The sequence below is a fragment of the Pongo abelii genome, chromosome 13 (genome assembly GCF_028885655.2).
Source record: "Pongo abelii isolate AG06213 chromosome 13, NHGRI_mPonAbe1-v2.0_pri, whole genome shotgun sequence".
Lineage (NCBI taxonomy): Eukaryota > Metazoa > Chordata > Mammalia > Primates > Hominidae > Pongo > Pongo abelii.
In genome coordinates, this window is record NC_071998.2 from 99146606 (window position 1) to 99161299 (window position 14694).

Consider the following 14694-nt stretch of genomic DNA (forward strand, 5'->3'; position numbering starts at 1 on the left):
AGTGGAAAGAAGAGGTATTTGTTTTGGGGTGTGTTAACTGTTTCTCTTTTAGCAGGAATTTAGCTGAGGTGAGGGTTAATGATTCCGTTTCTATTCTTGTTAAGAGTAACCAAGCTCTCCAGAGATTCTTGAAACAACTGTGCTATCTAAATACACAGTATTTTTCACATACTTTCACGTTAATCCCCCAGCTCTGCCTAAATCAGCTGCTAAGAAAAACTTAAAACAATTCCAATAGATTTCCTTTAGAAAGTGGTAAGGGAAAGAGTTGAAGTTGGGAAAATGTGGCAGAATGCTAGAAATTTTTCTACTTAGGTCTTGGATCCAGAAAATTAAAAAAATTTAAATATCATTAAAAGGTGATTAAAATTTAAAAATGTTTAAGTCTTCTGCTTTGAAAATTATGAATTAGGGAGCGTAATTTTTAAGTAAATAAATACTAGATATATAAGGAGAAGTTAAGAGAAAGACATTGAGAAGTACAGCAGATAATGATAAGGAGAAGAGCTAAGGCATGGGGGCAAAGAGAGCAGGATTGGAATCCATAAAAAATAAAAATACAAATTAGAGTATTAGGGGAAGAGGTAAAGTTTAAGGAGAAAAAAATCAAAAATCAACTCTCAGTAAAAAGAGAAGAGTCAGGCTGGGCGCAGTAGCTCACGCCTATAATCCCAGCACTCTGGGAGGCCGAGGCAGGTGGATCGTCTGAGGTCAGGAGTTCAAGACCAGCCTGGTCAACATGGTGAAACCCAATCTCTACTAAAAATACAAAAAGTTAGCTGGGCGTGGTGGCTTATGCCTGTAGTCCCAGCTACTTAGGAGGCTGACACATGAGAATCACTTGAACCTGGGAGGTGGGGGTTTCAGTGAGCCAACATCATCCACTACACTCCAACCTGGCTGACAGAGTGAGACTCCACCTCAAATAAAAAAAAAAAAAAAAAGAAAAGAAGAGTCAGAAGGGAGAGAAAAGGAAGAAGAGTCAGTTATTAGAAAGTTCAGAAGAAATTACCATCTGGAATCTTCATGAGCAGGATGAAGGCCCACTGTTTTCAGCTCTTCAAGTTCTCATTCTTAAAGCTTCAGAGTCTCTGACGTAAATGGGAACTGCCACTGCAGCCCCACGGGGAGCATTTATTCTAGGTGGCTATGGCAACACCCAGAACAATCACTTCAGAGGCTCAATGCAACAAAATCTAGGACCGGCTGTCCCCTGTTGACTGGAGATGGACCTTGTACTGTGGGTTACTGATTATCTGCTCAACATTCTGCATGTGCCTCCAATGAACAAGACTCTGAAGCCTGGGATTGACGTTGGACTAAAAGGTGGGCATTTTAAAGCATTTTACCGCAAAGAGAAGAGTCTCCCTTTGTGTCAAGAAAAAAGCCACACTAAAGAGCTAAGGAAAACGCATCTGAATTAACACATATTTATTGAGCAGCTACAGTGGGCAAATCACTGCATTTATCTCTTCATACACACGTCATTTCATCTACTCTTCTAAACAATCCTGTGAAATAGTTATTATTGTCTTCATCTTCTTGGTGATGAGACTAAAGCTTGTTAACTTATATGTGATTTGTCCAAGGATCTATACCTATTAAGTAGTGGGAATGGGTTGGTGCCCAACACCAAAATCCAAGCACATTCCATCCCTTCAGCTCCTCTAATTGTATAGCCCTACTACTAATCCACTAGGAGTGAGGCTTTGGCTCTAGGGCCCACTAAACAAGAAGTTATCGGGGGAAACTTGGCAATGTCTAGAGACATTTTTGTTTGTCACCTGACTGGGGTATGCTACTGACGTCTAGTGGATAGAGGCCAGGAATGCTACTAAACATCAATGCACAGAAAAGTCCCCACAACAACGAACTATCTGGCCCCAAAAGTCAGTCATCCTGTGGTTGAGAAGCTCTGCATAAGACGGAAGTCCCTGGCCAGAGTTGCTCTCCTAAAAGATCCATCTGTTACAGGGCTACTCAGATATAGCCAGAATATACAAACTTTAATACTTTAAGTGCCTTGGAGGCTCTTCGGCAGGGGGGCGGGAGTGGGAAAGTCAGCTTTTCTGTTCTGTTTGTTGCCTAAATACAAGGCTTTTGGCTTTGCAACCTTCAATCCGTTTTTTTTTTTAAATGCAGTGTATTAGGAAGAAATAGAAAATGCTGACTAAGATCATGGGGAAACTTTTCTTTGCCACTTCTTTAGGCCTCTTCATCTTCTGCCTAAAACCCTGCAGCAGCGACTTGATTGTTCTCCCGTTGCCATCCATGCTCCCCTTAAATCTACTTGCCGCCATCATCTTCCCAAAATACAGGTAAAGTCATGCCACTGCTAAACTCTCTAGGACTCCTATTGCCTCAGAATCAAGATCGTTTATTCTTCCTAGCCTGGCACTCAGAGCACCTATGATCCTGACTCAATCTGATTCTCTCAAATTTAATTTCTAACATCTCTGCTTTCTGAACATTTCTTATAATCCAACCAAGCTGTAACACTTGCTTTTATGGGTTGGTGGTGGACAGGGTCCTAACCTGGGTTTTCCTGTCTCTGTCATGTTGCTAAAGCAATTCCTTTTTCTTAAAATGCCTTTTCATTGGGTCATTCATGGCCAAATCCTATCTCAAGCAACAGCTCAAATGCCACCCCCACATTAAATTGTTTTCTGATTTCCCAAATTATAAATAGACGTTTTTGTCTCTGAAATCCCATAGCCCTTTCTCTGTGCCTCCAAATTTGAATGCATGTGCATGTATGTAACTTATATATAAAACACATAGTATGTGATACACATAGAATATTATATAATGTATCATATATTCTATTAAATTAAAATTATTTTATATAATTAAGTTATATAAAATTAAATATATATTAGTAAATATATATAAATTAAATACATTAACTTATCTATGAAATTAAATTACATAATTAAAAGGTTTTGGTATTGATGTAAGAATATCTATATAACTCAATGATAAAGAAGAGGGAACCTAGGCATGAGTTCAATTGTATAATTTAGTATGAATTTAGTATATAGTAAAAGGGGCATTTAAATCAGCAATTGTCTTTTCATTAACCATCTACAGAACTTTATATTATTTAAAAATAAATTCAGATGAATTAAAACCCCAAATATGAAAAAAGCTCATTATAGTGATATTATAAAAATATATATTCATGGGGTAGGTATGCCTGAAATTATACACATAGAAAAAAGTTAAAAGGAAAAAACGTAGCTATAACAATTTAAATTTTAAAAATCGTGATTGGAGAAAGTTAACCTGAGTAAGGCTTAAAGATAAGAGATGTACTGGGGGCAAATATTTGTTACATAGACTGCAAAGGATTGGTATGAATAATATGTAAAGAGCTTAAACAGTTCAATACATTTTAAAAATGGCCCAATCAGAATAATGGATAAATGAGATAAGAAGGCTCATAGGTTCATAGACTAGAAAATACAAATGGCCAATGAACACAGGAAAAGATAGTGAGCCTCATTAATAATTCAGCAAAATGGGAAGCCATCTACCACATTCCTCTTTTAGCCCACACAGGTTGCAACGCATGAAAAAAGCTTACATAAAAATATTACATAATGGTGAGGCTAATATACTGTGGGTATGAATATAATTGATCAGGTTTATTTACAAAAGTAATTTATTAAGATTGGCTGAAAAGTAAAATGTGTAAACTCTTTGGCTTAGCAATTCCATTCTAGGAGTAGATCTTTTACAAACGTGCACATATATACAAAACAGTAGAAACAAACGTTCATCAAGGGAGAAATGGCTAACCATTTAGGCATATGCATACTATGGAAGACTATGTAGCCGTTTAAAGAGATACACTAGAGATACAAATATTGACATGAAAATTTGTCCCAGTCATATTATATACTGAAAAAACAAGATATGCACAGAAATGAAGATAGATATGAATTATACACTTTTTGGAAGTGTGAACACCAGTGGTTAATTGTGAGGAAAGTTATGAGATTAGGGGAGAATAAAAAGTTCACTTTTTATTTAGTCCTTCATTTTTATTGATTTATAGCTTGATTTTTTAAAAATGAGACATGAATATAACTTGTCTGATTTTGTAAATGATAAAATTAATATTTTAAAGGATAACTGGAACAACTACCATCTGTTAAGCACCTAGGTTCAAAACATCATGATGTTCAAACGTGTCATCTCATAGAACCCTTGAGCAACCAGGTAAAGTATGTATGTTGTCATATTAGAGATCAAACAACCTAGTTTTAGAGAGTTTAGATAACCACTGTTTGGACATATGAAGGGTAAGCTGTGGAGCCAGATAAGGACAAAGGCTGCCTATTGGCAGAGGCCATATCCTTCACTGCAAAAGAGGGTGAGAGTGTTCAGTGAGAGGTATGTCCTGGAAGCTGGAGCTGGGTAGTCTAGAGGACATGAAGCAGTCAAAGGTGGGAAGAACCAGTGAGAAATACAAGTACAAACCTTAGAAAACACTAAAAGGGCCGGGCGCTGTGGCTCACGCCTGTAATCCCAACACTTTGGGAGGCCGAGGTGGGCAGATCACCTGAGGTCAGGAGTTCGAAACCAGCCTGACCAACATGGTGAAAGCCCATCTCTACTAAAAATACAAAATTAGCTGGGTGTGGTGGTGCATGCCTGTAATCCCGACTACTCAGGAGACTGAGGCAGGAGAATCGCTTGAACCCGGGAGGTGGAGGTTGCCGTGAGAGAGGATCCCATCATCACATTCCAGCCTGGGTGACAGAGCGAGGCCCCATCTCAAAAAAAAAAAAAAAGAAAAAAGAAAACACCAATAGGCCAAAAGCAGAGGGGTGCAGATGAGCAATAATGTGAACCCCGCTTAGAGAGAGGCATTGTACCTATAATAGCTATGTGGTGTGAAGGTATGAAGTTAAGTAGTTTTAAAAACATAGGGTCAATGCCCAGAGAATTGCCCTATGGAAGAAGGATTTAATTTGTTCTGGGCACCTTAGGGGCATGGGGAAGAGAAGGGCAGAAATGGGCAGAAGCTCCTGGGAGGCAATGTATTAGTCTGCTTTCACACTGCTATAAAGAACTAGCTGAGACTGGATAATTTATGAATAAAAAAGGTTTAATTGACTCACAGTTTCTCATGGCTGGGGAGGCCTCAGGAAACTTACAATCATGTTGGAAGGCAAAAGGGAAGCAAGGACCTTCTTCACATGACAGCAGGAGAGAGAGAGAGAGTGAAGGAAGAACTGTCAAACACTTTTAAACCATCAGATCTCTTGAGAACTCACTCACTATTATCGGAACAACCTGGGGGAAACTGCCCCATGATCCAATCATCTCCCACCAGGTCTCTCCCTTGATGCTTGGGGATAACAATTCAAGATGAGATTTGGGTGGGGCACAGAGCCAAACCATATCAGGCAGACTTCAGCTCAATAAAATAAATACCCATAATTTTATTTCAACATTTCAGAGGACTTTGGAGGAAAAGTAAAAAGCCTAGACCAAGTGGGAAAGGAAGGCAATCTCTGTTACTCGAGAAGTCCTGCCTTGGGTAGGAGCACTGTATGAAAAACCAAAGCATGCCCTTGCAGGTGACTCTCTGTGTGCAAAGTCTATGTAAGTAGAACAGTGGGATATACCTTCTCATGAAAATGAACAGGTGTGGAATCCTGGAATCTCCTGGTATTGTTTTTTTCTTCTTTCCTGCCCAGCCCTTCCCATTCCCCGCTTTTTATTTGGGAACTACTTCTCCCCAATTGCGTGCAGTTTTGGCAAATCCATCAGGATGCCTCCACCTCTCCTAAAATCCATGAAGCCAATCCCTCATTCACCCTGGAATTTGAATCTTTAGCAGAGTCACACAGAAACTGAATAAAATTGTTATAGGTTTTTTCCCACTCAAAAGATAGATAGTGTCTTGAATAGGCTATTTGTCTGGCTACCTTGGCCTGTCCTCTTGCAGGTCTGAGCAGTTACAGAATATAGATAGCCACACTCTCTCATTCCATTCCAGTCTAGGTTGGCCAAAGTTGGTTTCTATAGCTTCTCACTAAAGCACCTTAACTGATACAGGAGGATTTACACATTACTAGTGCCCAGTATTGGTCATTCACTCTTTCAGTAATTCAGAGCCTTGGATGGGTCAGGCTCTGTGCTTGGCACTGGGGATTCAGAGCCCAAGGACCCCAGGCTCATGAGAAAAACAAACCCCAAAAGCTGAAGGAGTCAGTCCATGAGGCCCCTAACCTGTTCTAGGAGGTGGAGAGTGGGAGGAGATACTTCTAGAGGAGCTGACACTTGAATTGAGTCAGGAAGTAAACTTGCACTACCTCTGCTTCTTTCTCCATGCCACCCACTGCACTCCACATCAGCAAGCATATTTTCATTAGCTACTCAGTGCCACTGAACGTTTGTCCCTGAAAGTGCCGGTGTGATTAAAGGACTTCAATAGATTTTTATGGGAAAGTTGAGGAAGCTACACATTTAGAAAGTTTAGAAAGCTCCACATTCCTTGGGAGAATGATGATGAATTTCAAAAAAACAAAAACAAAACAGAAAATGAATCCCTAGAGTCCAACCCCATTCTGATTTAGAGACACAGAAGTCACTGCATAACTGTATGCTTTTTATTACAAAGATAATTGATACAATATAAAACACACGGGTAACAATTACAGATATGACCCAAATGCGGTCACATGGGGTAGCTTTGTCTGAATGTAGGGGAGAGGGGTATATTAACTCCTTGACATCAACGTTGTCCATCCTACATATTTAACACCTTGTATATCTGTGTCTCATTAGTTAAGACTTCGCTTCCAAAATGTCATGACACAGCAGGCCTAAATTTTCCCCTTTGCCAATAAATAGCTGTATGAACAACTCTGGACAAGGCCCTTGAGCTTTTTGAGTTTCAGTGTTTTTCAATTGCTAAATGGGGACTTCTTTGCCATTGCCATAGCAGTATAATGAAGATGAAGGCAAACAGATATAAATATTAAGATTAGTCTTGAAAGGTTCCAAGAAATCAACAGGTATAGTAGGCAGAATAATATCCCCTACCCCAGAAGATGTCCATGTTTTAATCGCTGGAACCTATGAATCTGTTACTTTATGTAGAAAGAAGAGACTTTATAGATATGATTCAGGGTAAGGACCTCAGGTAAGGAGATTGACCTGGATTTTCCAGGCGAGTCAAATCTAATCATGAGTCCTTAGAAACAGAGAACCTTTCTTTCCTGGCTGTGGTCAAAGGGAGATGTGACTACTGAAGAATGGTCAGAGGGATGTGATCTGGGGACTCAACCCGCTGATGTTGCTGCCTTTGAAGATAGAGGAAGGAGCCATGAGCCAAGAAATGCGGGCAGACTCTAGGAGCTGGAAAAGACAAGGAAGCAGATTCACCCCTTGGAGCCTCCAGAAAGAAATGCTGCCCTTCTGATACCTTGACCTTAGCCAGTGAGACCTATGTGGGATTTCTGACTTCCAGAACTGTGAGATAACAAATTTGCCTTATGATAAATTTGTCTTGGTGTAAGCCACAAAGTTTGTGGTCATTTGTTACAACAACAATAGAAAACTAACAAAATGGGGGAATGTTTTGAAAGGGGAAGCATGAGCAAATACCATAAGAGAGAATGGTGGCTTCCAATAACTGAAAGGAATTCCATGCTGCCGGAATGTAAATTGTATGCGGGTGAAAAAAACAAGAGATGGGCTGGAGAGAATGAAACCCTTAATAATAACAGTTACAGCAATGGCAGCAACAACATTCAGTGGGCAATTAATGTGTGTCAGATACACATTTAAGCATTTGACTTGTGTTAACTCTAAAACTCAAAGCCATCCTATAAGGTAGTGACTTTTTTTTTTTTTCTTTCTTTCTTTTTTTTTTTTGACGGAGTCTCACTTTGTTGCTCAGGCTGGAGTGCAGTGGTGCAATCTCAGCTCACTGTAACCTCTGCCTCCCAGGTTCAAGTGATTCTCCTGCCTCAGCCTCCCAAGTAGCTGGGACTACAGGCATGTGCCACCACGCCCAGCTAATTTTGTATTTTTAGTAGAGACGGGGTTTTACCACATTGGCCAGGCTGGTCTCGAACTCTTATCCTCAAGTGATCCAGCTGCCCTGGACTTCCAAAGTGCTGGGATTACAGGCGTGAGCCACCGTGCCTGGCCAGTAGTGACTGTTATTATCTCCACTTACAGATGGGAAAACCAAGTCACAGAGAAGGCTAAGTAAGTTGCTCAAGCTTAACATAGGTGCAGTGCAGCCATGCTAGGATTTCATTCCTGCAGTCTGGCTCTGTCTCCTTCTCTCTAATCTCACCCCTCCAAAGGGCAGTGTGGAGGCCTTGAGGGAGTTTATACAGGAGAATGACAATCAGAACTGAGGTTTAGGGAGATCAGCCTGGTGAATGAATTTCAGGGAAATAAAACATCATTCCTTTATTACTGGCTCCCTCTCTGTGCTGGTCTTGTTTATCGTGGAGGGAGAGCATCATGTGTGAGCAGATAGATAGGCTAAGAGGGAAAAAAGAAAGTTGAGGAAAATGAAACAGAGAAAGCCAAAGAGATATTTCTCGAGGATGGATAAATCTGCTGCAGACCTTTCCGGTGAAATGTATTATTATTTCCCAACTCTCAGCACCTTTGTTCTTCCTCCTTTAGAACAAGAAAGCAGCAGAATCATTTCCTTGGTCTACACTCTATGTCACTAGCAATCAGTTGAAGTGTGTGTGTGTGTGTGTGAGACACTGGCAGTCAGTTGAAGTGTGTGTGTGTGTGAGAGACACTGGCAGTCAGTTGAAGTGTGTGTGTGTGTGTGATTCTTAAAGACCAAAATGTTTTCAGATACAAGCTACCACACTGTCAGGTCACTTTAAAAGAAGCAGGATCAGTTGACCTTGCGGGGGATCCCACTGGCTATTCCTGCCATACCACAGGGGCATTCTGGTTCCCACAGCTCAGAATTCCTCTATTTGCTCATCAGTCTTGTTTTCTTTTTTTTTTTTTTTAATTTTATTATTATTATACTTTAAGTTTTAGGGTACATGTGCACAACGTGCAGGTTTGTTACATATGAATACATGTGCCATGTTGGTGTGCTGCACCCATTAACTCGTCATTTAGCATTAGGTATATCTCCTAATGCTATCCCTTCCCCCTCCCCCCACCACACAACAGTCCCCGGTGTGTGATGTTCCCCTTCCTGTGTCCATGTGTTCTCATTGTTCAATTCCCACCTATGAGTGAGAACATGCGGTGTTTGGTTTTTTGTCCTTGTGATAGTTTGCTGAGAATGATGGTTTCCAGCTTCAGCCATGTCCCTACAAAGGACATGAACTCATCGTTTTTTATGGCTGCATAGTATTCCATGGTGTATATGTGCCACATTTTCTTAATCCAGTCTATCACTGTTGGACGTTTGGGTTGGTTCCAAGTCTTTGCTATTGTGAATAGTGCTGCAGTAACCATATATGTGCATGTGTCTTTATAGCAGCATGATTTATAATCCTTTGGGTATATACCCAGTAATGGGATGGCTGGGTCAAATGGTATTTCTAGTTCTAGATCCCTGAGGAATCGCCACACTGACTTCCACAATGGTTGAACTAGTTTACAGTCCCACCAACAGTGTAAAAGTGTTCCTGTTTCTCCACATCCTCTCCAGCACCTGTTGTTTCCTGACTTTTTAATGATCGCCATTCTAACTGGTGTGAGACGGTATCTCATTTTGGTTTTGATTGGCATTTCTCTGATGGCCAGTGATGATGAGCATTTTTTCTTGTGTTTTTTGGCTGCATAAATGTCTTCTTTTGAGAAGTATCTGTTCATATCCTTTGCCCACATTCTGATGGGGTTGTTTGTTTTTTTCTTGTAAATTTGTTTGAGTTCATTCTAGATTCTGGATATTAGCCCTTTGTCAGACGAGTAGGTTGCAAAAATTTTCTCCCATTCTGTAGGTTGCCTGTTCACTCTGATGGTAGTTTCTTTTGCTGTGCAGAAGCTGTTTAGTTTAATTAGATCCCACTTGTCAATTTTGGCTTCTGTTGCCATTGCTTTTGGTGTTTTAGACATGAAGTCCTTGCCCATGCATATGTCCTGAATGGTATTGCCTAGGTTTTCTTTTAGGGTTTTTACGGTTTTAAGTCTAACATGTAAGTCTTTAATCCATCTTGAATTAATTTTTGTATAAGGTGCAAGGAAGTGATCCAGTTTCAGCTTTCTCCATATGGCTAGCCAGTTTTCCCAGCACCATTTATTAAATAGGGAATCCTTTCCCCATTGCTTGTTTTTGTCAGGTTTGTCAAAGATCAGATAGTTGTAGATATGTGGCATTATTTCTGAGGGCTCTGTTCTGTTCCATTGGTCTATATCTCTGTTTTGGTACCAGTACCATGCTGTTTTGGTTATTGTAGCCGTGTAGTATAGTTTGAAGTCAGGTAGCATGATGCCTCCAGCTTTGTTCTTTTTGCTTAGGATTGACTTGGCAATGTGGGCTCTTATCTCAAAATAATAAGAGCTATCTATGAGAAACCCACAGCCAATATCATACTGAATGGACAAAAACTGGAAGCATTCCCGTTGAAAACTGGCACAAGACAGGGATGCCCTCTCTCACCACTCCTATTCAACATAGTGTTGGAAGTTCTGGCCAGGGCAATCAGGCAGGAGAAGGAAATAAAGGGCATTCAGTTAGGAAAAGAGGAAGTCAAATGGTCCCTGTTTGCAGATGACATGATTGTATATCTAGAAAACCCCATTGTCTCAGCCCAAAATCTCCTTAAGCTGATGAGCAACTTCAGCAAAGTCTCAGGATGCAAAATCAATGTGCAAAAATCACAAGCATTCTTATACACCAATATGACAAACAGAGAGCCAAATCATGAGTGAACTCCCATTCACAATTGCTTCAAAGAGAATAAAATACCTAGGAATCCAACTTACAAGGGATGTGAAGGACCTCTTCAAGGAGAACTACAAACCACTGCTCAATGAAATAAAAGAGGATACAAACAAATGGAAGAACATTCCATGCTCACGGGTAGGAAGAATCAATATCGTGAAAATGGCTATACTGCCCAAGGTAATTTATAGATTCAATGCCATCCCCATCAAGCTGCCAATGACTTTCTTCACAGAATTGGAAAAAACTACTTTAAAGTTCATATGGAATCATCTGTCTTGTTCTCTTACAGGTCTCCCTTATTGAATGAATGAATAAATGAATGAATGAATTTTCCTTAGAACTAGATTTTATGCTAGCTCCCGTTGAACTAGGAGCTCCTCTGAACACTACTTGCAACAAAACAAAATATAATACGAAGTATTCTAAGGTTTCATCTTAGAACAGTCTGGAGATTCTAAGATACACCAGTGCCCAAGATCCATCCTAGAGCTACAAAAACAGAATCGTTAGGAGTGGGGCTTATGTATGGTTATTTTTAAAATAACCACTCCACTGTGATTTTTTTTTTCTGAGAATTTTTAAAATTCTCCACTCCCCAGGTGATTCCAAAGTTCTTCTGTAATTGGGAACCACTTCTCTAAGCTTGTGAGAGCTCTTTCACCATCATGGAGAAGAAAAGCCCTGGCTTTGGAGTGAGAAGCACAGGTTAGATTCCTCTCTCTCCTCCAAGAAATTGAAGAAGTCATTCAATCTGAGCTTCAGACCTTCCTCTTTCAACTGTGATTTAGCACTTTTCTCATAGGGCTTTTGGAAAAATTAAAGGACATCAAATATGGGAAGCAACTGATGCAGCCTGACACACAGTAAGCATTCAGTAAGGTGGAATTTCTGTCTTTTTTTCTCACATTCTTCCTTCATAAATCCAGGGAGAACTTCTGTAGGGAAATAAGTAGGGGTATCCTCTGATAACCTCAGTACCTCCCTCCAGCTGGTAGACCTGCACACATAGTCTGCTTATCTCCAGGTCTCCAAATGCTGTTCCCAGCACTGGCTAGCACCTCTTCTGGGCAGCTTATGCCCCAGCTTGGACTCCTTGTCCCCAGGCTTACAAAATTCCAATCCCTCTTGCCCTATACCAAGGGGGGAGCAATGGGGTGGCCCTCTTCCAGAGCAGTGGTCCCCAACCTTTTTGGCACCAGGGACTGGTGTAGTGGAAGACAATTTTTCCACGGACCAGGGAGAAGGATGTTTTTGGGATGATTCAAGCACATTACATTTATTATGTACTTTATTCCTATTATTATGACATTGTAATATATAATAAAATAGTTATACAATTCACCATAATGCAGAATCAGTGGGAACCCTGAGCTTGTTTTCCTGCAACTAGATGGTCCTATGTGGGGTTGATGGGAGACAGTGACAGATCATCAGGCATTAGATTCTCAGATTCTCATAAAGAGCATGCAACCTAGAACCCTCGAAGGAACAGTTCACAATAGGATTTGCACTCCTATGAGAATCTAATGCACTTCTGATCTCACAGGAGATGGAGCTCAGGTGGTAATGTGAGTGATGGGAAGTGGCTATTAATACAGATGAAGCTTCACTTGCTTGCCCGCCTCTCACCTGCTGTGTGGCCCAGTTTCTAATAGGACACAGACCAGTGCCAGTCGGTGGCTTGGGAGTTGCAGACCCGCATTCTACAGTATAACTCTGCAGCATGTTCAGCTCTGCCCTGGCACAGACCACTTTGCATTCATGCAGCCTGCTGATGCTTCTGCCTGTGAGTTCCAGTCTTTACCAAGCAATGCTAGCTGGAGTTTGCCAGAAATTCTAAGCTGATACCATCTTTCCAAGAGATTGCCAGGGATCTTTATTTTAATTCCTCTGCTACTAGCATGAGTTCTGAAGAACAATTGTTCAGTTGTTGTCACTACCCCACTCTCCTATGGACATCAAGCCACAGATTTTCTTCCACTTGAGCTATATGTAAAAACTTCTTGAGTTGCATTTAGGAGTTTGTCCTTCACGGCATCGCTGTCTTCAGGATAGTACTCACATCCCATTGGAGAAAGAAAAACAAAAGTATTTTCCCTCCCACTATTCAGGAATGCCTCATGGTACTGGGAAACTCCCAGGCTAATTTTCCCATTGTGTATACAACACCTTACAGTTTATAGATGCTTTCATAGTCTTAACTTTCTGTGATCTTCTCCAAGAATGCTATTGAGATAACAGGAAAGATATTATCATTAGGTCTTCATTTCACCAACGAAAACTGAAGTTCAGAGTCAGACTTCAAAACTGGGTTCCTTCTCACCAAACCAAGCACAAAATCACACAAATGTACTTTACATGTTTTTGGAATGAATCCTGGGTTTTGTTTATACACAGTTATGTCAATAGGCTGTAACTCCTAAATGATTCAGTTGAAACAGAAACTAGCTCAATAGACATGTCTCATTATTACTCTTAATAACAAAAAATGCCACAACTTGGATTGATGTAGCTGAAAAGGTAAAGGAAGCAGGACTGTCTACTCCTGTGCTCCCCAAAGCGTGGCCATTGTGCAAGCTGTTCTAGATAGGGTATTTGTCAACAAAAATTTCCAGGAAATGAATGGGCACTGTATCTTTTTATTTGGATATCAGAAAGAATTTCTCCTCTACAGTAACTTCTCCCCTGGCTAGGTTTTGGGGATTAAATCATTCCCCCATATACAAGAGCCTTGTGGCTGTCCTAGGCTGTATCTCCATTTGGAGTGAAATGAACCAAGGCTCCTTACCTAAGCCGCAGCTCTTCGGGCTTGAAACCATAGGCTCTTTTTCGTAAGACAAGTGAGAAGGGATTCCTGGGGCCCTGGAAAGTATTTGACTTTCCCAACTTCAACTATCAGAGGATTTCGGCTGGATCTCTGGTATCGCATAAGTTGAGAGAGAGAGATAAATTCTTTTTTTTTTTTGAGACGGAGTCTTGCTCTGTTGCCCAGGCTGGAGTGCAGTAGCTCGATCTCGGCTCACTGCAAGCTCCGCCTCCAGGGTTCACAGCATTCTCCTGCCTGAGCCTCCCGAGTAGCTGGGACTACAGGTGCCCGCCACCACGCCTGGCTAATATTTTGTATTTTTAGTAGAGATGGGGTTTTGCAGTGTTTAGCAAGGATGGTCTCGATCTCCTGACCTTGTGATCCGCCCGCCTCGGCCTCCCAAAGTGCTGGGATTACAGGCATGAGCCACCGCGCCCAGCCGAGAAATTAATTCTTTTGGAGATCTCTGAGCTCCTGCCTTATTAACCATCTGCTGACAATCAACAGATCCTTCAGAGGCACGACTTAGATCTGAGAGCCTCTCAACTTTCCTGTGTCCTGATGTCACAGCCCACCTAGAAAGCCAAGTCCAAGGGGTATGAAAATTGACAACACCCCAGCTGCCCCTGAGATGATTCCTCAAGATCTTTGCCAGGTTGTTACTGATAAAGAAGACAGATGACTGATAGTGTGACTCATTTGTCACCAATGACCCCATCTGGTGCAGAAGAACTGGGTACAAAAGGAGGGCTGATTGTGGAGCGAGGACCGCCACTAACTGCACGGGCACCATCAGCCATCCACCTGTTCACGTCATTAACGTCATGATGCTCTCTGAAGGAGGCTGTGGTATTCCCATTTCACCAATACTGAGGGAAGTTAAACACACACACACACACACACACAAAATCACACATCTTGCAACCTATTTTTAGCTCCAAAAGCCACTCATCCAGGCTGGAGTGCCATGGTGTGATCT

The 14694-nt window shown here is 41.2% G+C and overlaps 2 long non-coding RNA genes across 2 annotated transcripts in view; one reads left to right on the forward strand and one right to left on the reverse strand.

Moving 5' to 3' along the window:
• The window catches only part of LOC129047983 (uncharacterized), a 61296-nt gene extending 60170 nt beyond the window's left edge, over positions 1 to 1126 (reverse strand). The window contains exon 1 of the long non-coding RNA XR_008509935.2: positions 1013 to 1126. This is a non-coding gene — a long non-coding RNA (uncharacterized LOC129047983). The remainder of the gene's footprint in view (positions 1 to 1012) is intronic.
• LOC129047982 (uncharacterized) lies at positions 1092 to 5673 on the forward strand. Its single transcript, XR_008509934.1, has 4 exons — positions 1092 to 1326; positions 2210 to 2318; positions 4133 to 4224; positions 5471 to 5673. It is a non-coding gene; the product is annotated as an uncharacterized LOC129047982 (long non-coding RNA).
• The last annotated feature ends 9021 nt before the right edge of the window (positions 5674 to 14694 follow it).